This window comes from Cheilinus undulatus, linkage group 17 (assembly GCF_018320785.1).
Source record: "Cheilinus undulatus linkage group 17, ASM1832078v1, whole genome shotgun sequence".
NCBI lineage: Eukaryota > Metazoa > Chordata > Actinopteri > Labriformes > Labridae > Cheilinus > Cheilinus undulatus.
The window spans coordinates 28,365,426-28,375,794 of record NC_054881.1 but is presented as its reverse complement, the minus strand read 5'-3'; positions in this window follow the sequence as shown (position 1 = coordinate 28,375,794).

Genomic DNA, 10,369 nt, shown 5'->3' with positions numbered 1-10,369 from the left:
ATAGACAAACTGGTTAATAGCACACTATATATTTACATACAGTCTTCATCAAGAAGTGGAAAGTTCTGTGTAGATAATTTCAATGTAGTGAGCTTGTTATGGCCATTGAAGTCTCAAGTCTGGCAGACAGTCATGTTGAAAAGTTTGTTTGGGTCAAGGGAAGCCCAGGCAGATCATTCATCAAACCGGAACAAATCTCTTATGCCACCACAGTTCAGGCTGAAGGTACTATCAGGAAGTCTTTTGTGGTCAAATTTGCATCAGCTGAAAGGAAACGAGGGATAACACCTGTGAGAGAAAAAAGGTCAATTTTTAAAATCTATCACATAAAGCTTACTAGTTACTGTTACTGAATACAAGTATTGATGCAAAATGTGACAACAGAAAACACATTAAGAAAAAGATAAATAAATTCTGCTTATGAATACATAGAAGTATTAAAGCATAGGGATTTTACAGAAAAGGAGCAGGTTTATACTCTCATTAACTGGTTGATAGTAAATGTTTTCCTTACTGTATTCTATGCAGCCCCTTTGTTTACAATAAGTCTGTTCATAAATAAATAATGCCATGGATTTGGACTTTTGCAGTATAGCATAATGTGTGATGAGGACATGTGCAGATCTCCATTAAGTTTGATTTGTCCATACAAGAGCTAATTTTTATCAAGTGTGCTCCTTATTTACTCTGTGTGGAAACTTACCTCTACACACCAGTGGCCTGAACTAGGCAGAGTCTGGTCCTTAAAATCAAGCAGACAATAATTAATATGTACAGCATTAAGAAGATTGAAATATCACACATATGCAAGATGACTCAAAGTTAATATATGATAAATAATACTTTTAATTTGGTCAGAAATCTATATTTTGAGACAGTAATATTTTTATTTATTTGGTTCTTGGTCAAACTGGGTATAATTCTTTGATTATGTTGTCAGGCTGCTACCAAATTGTTTGACAAGGGTAATGTGTCAAATTTCCCTGATTTTTACCTCATACTACACTGATCATCAACTGGCGGCCTGGGGGCCTGCTTCCTCTCCGGCCCCAAGAAGATAATTACATTCAGAAAAGGCGGAAAAGATGTTGTGATTTTTTGGGTATCTTTTGGCATTAAATGTCTGCAGCTGTTAAATCCACCCCAAAAACAATTATATTAAAATAGTTTTAGAATAAATTAACATCTGATCTGTTTCTACAGAAATTTACTGTCATAATTAGTAGATATTTGAAAAAGGGTAAAGGTTGGCAGAAGTGCTGCAAAAATGACCAGATAAAGGGGTGAAAAGGGGTTAGAGAGTAGCAGAAATGGGCAATAAGTGGCAAAACAGGTTGTGGAGTGGCAAAAGGACAAAAAATGGCAGAAAAAGTTGTAAGAATAAGGTTAAAATGTGGCAAAAATTAGTAAAAGAAGAAAGAAAAAGGGCACACGTATCAAAAATTGGTTACAAATAGTGCAAAAAGGAAACAAAATGGGTTAAAAAGTGGCAAAAAAAGAAGAAAAGTGGCAAAAATGGATAGAGTGGCACAAAGGAGAATAAAATCACAAAAGTGGTTTAAAAATGGTTAAAATCTTGCAAAATTGGGTTAAAGAGGCAAAAAGGTGTTAAAGGTGTCAAAAATGAGTAAATACTAGTACTAAATCACAATTGCAGAGGGCCTGCTGCCTTATAGATAATAGGGATAGATCTCACTGGTAATGCCTAAAAATGTCCTGCATTTTGAAAGAAAATACAAATACTACTGAAATATTATTTTAATAAGACCAAAATATTTATTCAATGTTGTGTATTTGAAAGTTTGGCCCCCAGAGTTTCTGTTGAGACTAAATCTGACCCTTGTGCAAATGTACTTGATGGCCTCCGTCATATTGGGTTTGTACCTTTTATCATATAATTTGCAGAATGTCCTCTCTTAACCTGATGTACAGATCAGCTGCAGCTAGTGGATCTGCTGGAGCCTCCCATCCATTCTCCTCCATCAGTAGACAACACAGCTCAAAAACAGTCTCATCACATGGAAACTGGCCTTTCGGAGTACACTCTTCCATACACAAAGTGACTTCCTCCAAAGAAATGGGTTTTAGTTTATCCTCAACACTGTGGAGCTCTGGGAATGAATACATCATAACGGGCTGACACAGCAGCACCACTTGATCTTGGTCTGATTCTGTGTGCATTCCATGTGTTGACAACTTCATCAAGTTCGTCCTGCATAGAAAGAAGCAGTGTAAATATAGATTACTAACATGTGAAATAGGTCCTGTACAATTTCACTGTTGCCTGTCTAACCTTAGGCTAGGGATACTAGGGTTTATTGTGCACCTTAAGCTGTGTCTCTGGTGAACAGAAACAGCAAGCCTTTTTTTGCTGTCAGCAATAATCAATGCAAACTAAGCAACAAGCCCAAAGTACTTCCAGAAAGCAGCGCTCACAAAATGCCAGTCCTTACAGTCAGCACGCAGTGACTTCAATTTTTAAGACAACCTACCTCTCTAATAGTGGCATCACCTGGCCTGGTATCACAAGGGGGTAACCTTGTCCTGCCTTCATTATGACAACTGTGAGAAAGCCCTTCTGTGAGAGCTTTGTGTCCCTCTTACTTGCCGTAGCTGCCAGGAGTGGATGATGTCATCAGGCAGGGCAGGAGGAGGAGCATAATTCTCCGTGAGTCAGAAGCAACAGCAGGAGCATGTGTGTTATACTTTTTCCTTCATCACCTGTGATTACGTGCGTGAATGACTACAGTGAGTAACAAAATGGATATACATCCTTGTTTCAGTAATAAGAAGTGCTGAGTATAACTTGAATGATAATCTTTGTCAGGCATATGCTAATTTGTAACTTCTATCTTGTGCTAACAGTGCTAATTCTGTTATCCGTTAGCTGTTAGCTATCCTGTGTTCCAGTGCACATGTTCATTGCTAAGATGTTTAATGCCAAATGGGTCTCTGGATAATATGTTTAAGACTATGAATATTCTGTTTGCAGAAACTGTTGATTTACACTTTATTTTTGTTAATTTATCATATGTGAAACAGTAGCTGTAATTTATTTAGCCAATTATAATTAACTAGGAATCTTATTGTGTAAATTGAACACAGTACACTAAATTTATGTTAATTTGTTTATTTCAGAACCACACGAACACACTAAAATTATACCCAGGTTGCCTTGTTCAATGTACCTGCCAAGTGTTAACCTACCTGGACCGTATTAAACACCCTCAACTGTTCATCTGTGTCACGTGATTCTCTGACCGGAATACATTCCATATTGTCACCTACTCAAAAGAACCTTTTAAGAAGTTCATACTTCGCCACATGGTCCTTCGAGCCGGATGAGTAAGCTCATTGATAATATGGAACCAGATGTTACAGAGGATTCCCAGCCATCCGTACGTCCTCGTACCACCAGGGACAGGCAACCTCCTCGCTACCTTGCAGATTATGAGGTTGAATATACACCAAGGCAAACCCCTCAGCCAGTACTGTCAACACTCAAAGGCTCCAAATCTATATCTAGCTTCAGAAGTGGCTCATCCAGATCCCACAAATCTAGATCATCATCGAAACCATCTGAACGCCTCTCAGACATTCATTCTGCAATACTAGAAGAAAGCATAAAGCGTTTGGAGCTTGAGGAGCTAAAATGTAGACTGATAGAAGAGGAGAAACTAGACATGGAATGTGAACGACTTGATAATCAAGCCAGAGAAGCTCAGCGGCTACAGGAAGAGGCTCAATGAACACGTGAGGTTCTAACAAAACAGTCCGACCGCCGTCGACAACTACAAAAGGTGCAACATGATCTTGAGGTAGCTAAGCTTGTTACATCAATCATAAGAGAGCAAACCCTGACAGATGGTTCGAAGCCTTCCTCAGGATACTCTACTCCCCAGCCAGCAGGGGCTGATCCAGGTCCACATATTCCTCCTATAGCTACATCTCTAGAGCCTGTGACAACAGTTACTGGTTCCCCATCAAGTTCTCTGGGTACCTCTCCACCAGCGATTACCACATCTGCCACATCCCCATCAAAACCAACAGTAGCAGCCCTACTGCCAGATTTAGGGTTTTCAAGTACCCCCCAACACCTTGCTGTTCAACCATCTGTAACAGCAGCTCTGACTACCTCACCATCTATAGCTTCTGTCCCTATCCACACCGCATCAGTGACTCATTCATCAGCAGTAGCACATGCTGGCTTACAGTCAGTAGCCGTAACTTCAGTAGCAGGGAGCATGCTTACTCCAAATGTTTTACATCCTTCAACTGTGACTAGCTTTACGCGACAGGCCACAGCTTTTCCACCATCTTCTATCCTAGGGCCATCGCCATACTCCGATGTGACGATCCCATATATCCCAGCACCAGCAAGGAGCCACTATACTTTCACTAGTGAATCTTCAGCATCTATAAACTCCACTCTACCTCATCCACTATTCACTTCACCACCACTACATGGGATTTCTCAACAACCTATTTATACGATGGCTGCTTCACATAGCCCACCGGCATCCACAGGACATTATCAGCCACCAGTAGCACCACCTGGTATGGAGCTGCTCATCGCTTCGTCCTATGGAATCCCTAAGCCAACGCTGCCCACCTTTGAAAGCGGTCGTGAGAGTGATTTTGCCCTCCTTAAGATAGGTCTGGACAATTTGCTGGGTCATCATACTCACCTGTCAGAGCAATACAAATACCAAGTGCCGCTTGGGCACTTGAAACTACCTAGTGCCTTACAGTTGGCAAAGGCCTTTATGCACGATCCAAATCCCTATACTACTGCCTTGCAAGCTCTGCAGGAGAAGTACGGACAACCTCGCCAATTGGTACAGTGTGAGCTTGGTGCCATCCTTAACTCACCGCCCCTCAGGCTAGGGGACGCTGAAGCTTTTGATGCTTTCGCTTTATCTGTACACTCACTCGTAGGCATGCTCAGGACCCTGGAGGGATATCATGGATATGAGCTTCGCTGTGGATCTCATGTAGATAGGTTGCTCAGCAAGATGCCACCTTCCTACAGGGATGGGTTTGTCGAATATTGCCTACAACGTGGTATCCTTCGGAGTGGCACAGACCAAACCTACACCTTGCCAGACTTGGCAGAGTGGCTGCACATGAAGTCTCAGGCTAAACGTATATCTAGCAGAGCAGCTACCCTGTATCAAGGTGAAATACCGAAACCAATCAAAAAAGATCAACGCCCACCAACCAAGACAAGAGAAAGGCCTTCAACATTCCTCTACAATGCCAACGAAAGTCCTCAACCTCCTGATTCCACCAGTCTGACAAAACCAAACAGTAAGTTTAAGGCATTTTGCCCATTCTGCAACAAGACGGACCACTTCTTGAACTTATGTGCTGACTTCAAGAAACTAACTACTGAGCAGGTGTTGAAGTGGGTCAGAGAAGGTCAGCGTTGTTGGAGATGTGGGCGGACCCACAAACAAGAAGCATGTACCCTAAAACATCCCTGCAAGGTATGCAAAGAGCAACATCCAACCATACTGCATGATACTTCTCAGCATAACCAGAAGAACATCCTCATGGTTAGTGCTCCTCCTACAAAGGTGTATTTAGACAGACCAAACCGCTCCCCCAAGGTGATGCTTAAGGTGGTAAAGGTGCGCCTCCACAATGGAGATAAGATCCTTGAGCCTTATGCCATACTAGATGATGGCTCAGAGCGGAGTCTCATCCTACCTCAAGCTGTCAAACAGCTGAACCTTCATCAGACCCCTGAGGCTCTAAACCTCCGAGCTGTGCACCAAGAGGTCATGCATCTTCAAGGAGCTTCTGTTACTCTGGAAGTATCTGCTCTGAACAAACCAGCAAAGAGGTACCTAATCTCTGGAGCCTTTACTGCAGAGAACTTGGGTCTTACTGACCACACTTATCCAGTGCTGTCTCTTCAGCAACAGTATGAGCATCTCCGCAGGTTACCCCTACCAGAGATTCACCATGCTCAACCACTCTTACTGATAGGTTCTGACGTGCCACACCTTATCGTACCCGTCCAGCCAGTATGTACTGGTCCACCAGGGAGTCCTGTGGCTGTACTTACCCGACTTGGCTGGGCACTTCAGGGCCCAACGAATGTTGTTGATACCTCCTCATCAGAGCATCGCTTCATGCACCTCGCAACAGGTTCTCCTACTGAAGAACTACGCCAGAATGTCGAACGCTTGTGGCAATTGGATACTCTTCCTAACATTAACAGCAAAGTGGCAATGCGCTCCAAGCAGGACCAGTATGCCATTGAACTCCTTGAGAATTCGACCATTCAAGTCAAAGTCGATGGCATACAGAGGTATGCAACCCCCCTGCTTTGCAAACCGGATGCCTTACCTTTATTTGCTCCAAAAGAATCAGTGTTACCCAGCCTTCGAAACACAGAGAGGAAACTTGCTAAAGACCCATCACGTGCTGAACGGTACTGCAATGAGATGAGGAAGTTGGAACAAGCAGGCTATATTGCACCAGTGGCAATCCAAGAAGGAAAACAACCCCCTGAGTCCTGGTATATAACTCACCACATGGTGACTCACAACAACAAGGACAGGATTGTTTTCAATTGTTCATTTCAATATAACAACCAGTCACTAAATGATCTCCTCCTTCCTGGACCTGCCTTAGGCCCATCACTACTAGGCGTCCTGCTCAGATTCCGTCAGCATGCCATTGCCGTCAGCGGTGATATAAGAGGTATGTTTCACCAGATTCGCCTTTTACCAGCTGACAAGCCCGTGCTACGCTTTCTGTGGAGAAACATGCAGAGAAGTGAGGAGCCCACTGAGTACGAATGGCAAGTGCTGCCATTCGGTACTACCTGCAGCCCTTGTTGTGCTGTCTTTGCACTGCAGCTGCATGCACGAGAGAGTCAAGAAACCAACCCCCAGCTGAGGGAGTCTGTAGAGCAGTCGTTTTATGTTGACAACTGCCTTCAAAGTACGCCTTCCCCAGAAGAAGCCAGGCACTTGATTGATGCATTACGAGACCTTCTCTCCAAAGGAGGCTTTGACCTCCGCCAGTGGTCCTCTAATGTTCCTGAAGTCCTTGAGAATCTGCCATCTGAAGCCAGATCAACCAGCACAGAGTTATGGTTTTCTCAGCCTGATCTGGACATCCAAGAACTAACCTTAGGTCTACGATGGAACTGCCTTAAGGATACTCTCGGTTACCGACAGCGTCAACTGGATGGATATGAATTGACAATGCGGGCAGTGTACAAGATACTAGCCAGCCAGTTTGACCCTCTAGGATTCCTTATACCGTTTACGACCAGGGCAAAAATACTGGTTCAAGACCTCTGGAAAGAGAATATCGGCTGGGACGAGGTCATCAATCCCCCTGAGCTGCGGGAGAGATGGCTTTCCTGGGAGAGAGAACTAAAGGATATCCAGCAGGTGGAGTTCCCACGCTGCTGCGTCCCTGCAGACCCCGATCCTGCAAACATAACCTTTGGTCTCCACATATTCTGCGACTCCTCCGAGCGTGCATATGGCTCCGTAGCCTACCTACGGATGGAGGATAAGAACATCAGGGTGTCCATCTCCTTCTTACTCGCTCGCTCTCGAGTAGCTCCTAAGAAGAGACTATCAATGCCCCGCCTGGAGTTAAGCGCAGCCCTTATAGGTGCTCAGATTGCTAGTACTCTCAAATCAGAGCTCACCTTGCCCATTCAGAGTGTGACCTTGTGGTCAGACTCAACAACCGTTCTGCATTGGATAAGATCTGAGTCTTGCCACTACAAAGTCTTTGTCGGCACTAGGGTCGCTGAGATTCAGAACCTTACAGATACAGACAGTTGGAGATATGTGGACAGCAGGCAAAATCCAGCGGACGATTTGACCAGAGGCATGTCAGCCAGGGAGTTGACACCCACTTCCCGCTGGTACCAGGGTCCAGGATTCCTTTACCAACCAGAGGAACAATGGCCAAAAATGCCCACACTGACTTCGGAACACGCTGACCTGGAGTTAAGGAAGTCAGTGTTCTGCGCACAGATAATTGTGAGTCCCAATCCTAAGCTCCCTGATTTCAACCAGTTTACTACCTGGAAGGAGCTTTTACAGGCAACATCAGAGGCCCTTCATGGGGCGGCCTCTCAGTCCAGTAGCACAGCAACAGACTTCATAACAGCTGAGAATCTACTGTTAAAACATGCTCAGGGTGAGTCTTTCCCTGAAGAACTGAGAGCCCTACAAACCAACCGACAGCTACCAGCAGATAGTCGCCTAGCTTCCCTTGCACCAGAACTTGATGATGTCACAGGACTCATCCGAGTTGGTGGAAGGTTACGCAGAGCAGAGCAACTGGACATTGATGCAATGCACCCAATTATATTAGACCCACAGCATGCAGTCACCAAACTCCTAATCCAAGATTTCGATTCAGGTCTACTCCACCCAGGTCCAGAGAGAGTCCTGGCAGAGATTCGACGTAGATACTGGATACTCAGAGGTAGAGAAGCTGTTAAGAAGTATCAGCATACCTGCTTGGAATGCCAACGGTGGCGGGCCAAGCCAAGTGTCCCAAAGATGGCTGACTTACCTGTCGCATGCCTGCGCCTCTACAACCCACCCTTTTATTCCACTGGGGTGGATTGTTTTGGTCCCTTTAACATAAAAATCGTCCGCCGAACCGAAAAACGATGGGGTATTGTATACAAGTGCCTCACTACCCGAAGCGTTCACCTTGACCTTCTTGAAAGTCTAGATGCCGATGCCTTCCTGATGTCACTGAGGCGTTTTGTGGCTCGTCGAGGGAAGCCATTGGAGATCCTCAGTGACAATGGCACCAATTTCACAGGAGGGAATCGTGAACTTCATCAAGCCTTTGAAGCAATGAGTGACAAACTCAAAGAGGATCTGGCTGAACAACAAATCTCCTTCTACTACAGTCCACCCAGTGCACCACACTTCGGAGGGGCCTGGGAGAGGGAGGTAAAGTCAGTAAAGACTGCGCTCAGGGTTATATTAGGAGACCAGACTGTGACTGAGACAGTTCTTCGCACTGTACTCACAGAAGTGGAGGGTATCCTGAATTCAAAACCTTTGGGTTACCTCTCTTCAGACCCTGCAGACTTGGAGCCAGTGACCCCAAACGTTTTGTTGATGGGTCGTAGAGATTCTTCCCTTCCTCAAGCAATATATGACTCCACTGACCTCCTGGGTAAACGCAGATGGAGACATAGCCAAATCTTGGCTGATCAATTTTGGACACATTTCACTTGCCATTACCTGCCAAATCTCCAGGAGAGACACAAGTGGAGGAAAGATGGGAAAGAACTCAAAGTGGACCAAGTAGTTCTCATTGTAGATCCTCTGCTTCCAAGAGCCTTCTGGCCTGTCGGCAGGATCACTCAAGTGTTCCCTGGATCAGATGGACGAATTAGGACCGCTTCAGTTAAGGTCAAGGAAAGGTCATATGTTCGTCCAGTGGCCCGCCTGGTTCCACTTACCAAGTTGAGCGATGAGGATCAAAATGCCAGCTGAAAGGACTTTGTCCTGTTTCAAATGTCTTAGGTAGACATTTGGGGGCAGCTGTGTGAGAAAGCCCTTCTGTGAGAGCTTTGTGTCCCTCTTACTTGCCGTAGCTGCCAGGAGTGGATGATGTCATCAGGCAGGGCAGGAGGAGGAGCATAATTCTCCGTGAGTCAGAAGCAACAGCAGGAGCATGTGTGTTATACTTTTTCCTTCATCACCTGTGATTACGTGCGTGAATGACTACAGTGAGTAACAAAATGGATATACATCCTTGTTTCAGTAATAAGAAGTGCTGAGTATAACTTGAATGATAATCTTTGTCAGGCATATGCTAATTTGTAACTTCTATCTTGTGCTAACAGTGCTAATTCTGTTATCCGTTAGCTGTTAGCTATCCTGTGTTCCAGTGCACTTGTTCATTGCTAAGATGTTTAATGCCAAATGGGTCTCTGGATAATATGTTTAAGACTATGAATATTCTGTTTGCAGAAACTGTTGATTTACACTTTATTTTTGTTAATTTATCATATGTGAAACAGTAGCTGTAATTTATTTAGCCAATTATAATTAACTAGGAATCTTATTGTGTAAATTGAACACAGTACACTAAATTTATGTTAATTTGTTTATTTCAGAACCACACGAACACACTAAAATTATACCCAGGTTGCCTTGTTCAATGTACCTGCCAAGTGTTAACCTACCTGGACCGTATTAAACACCCTCAACTGTTCATCTGTGTCACGTGATTCTCTGACCGGAATACATTCCATATTGTCACCTACTCAAAAGAACCTTTTAAGAAGTTCATACTTCGCCACAACAACAATAATATAAAAAAATGCTAATTACACAGTGCAAATGTTTTTTGA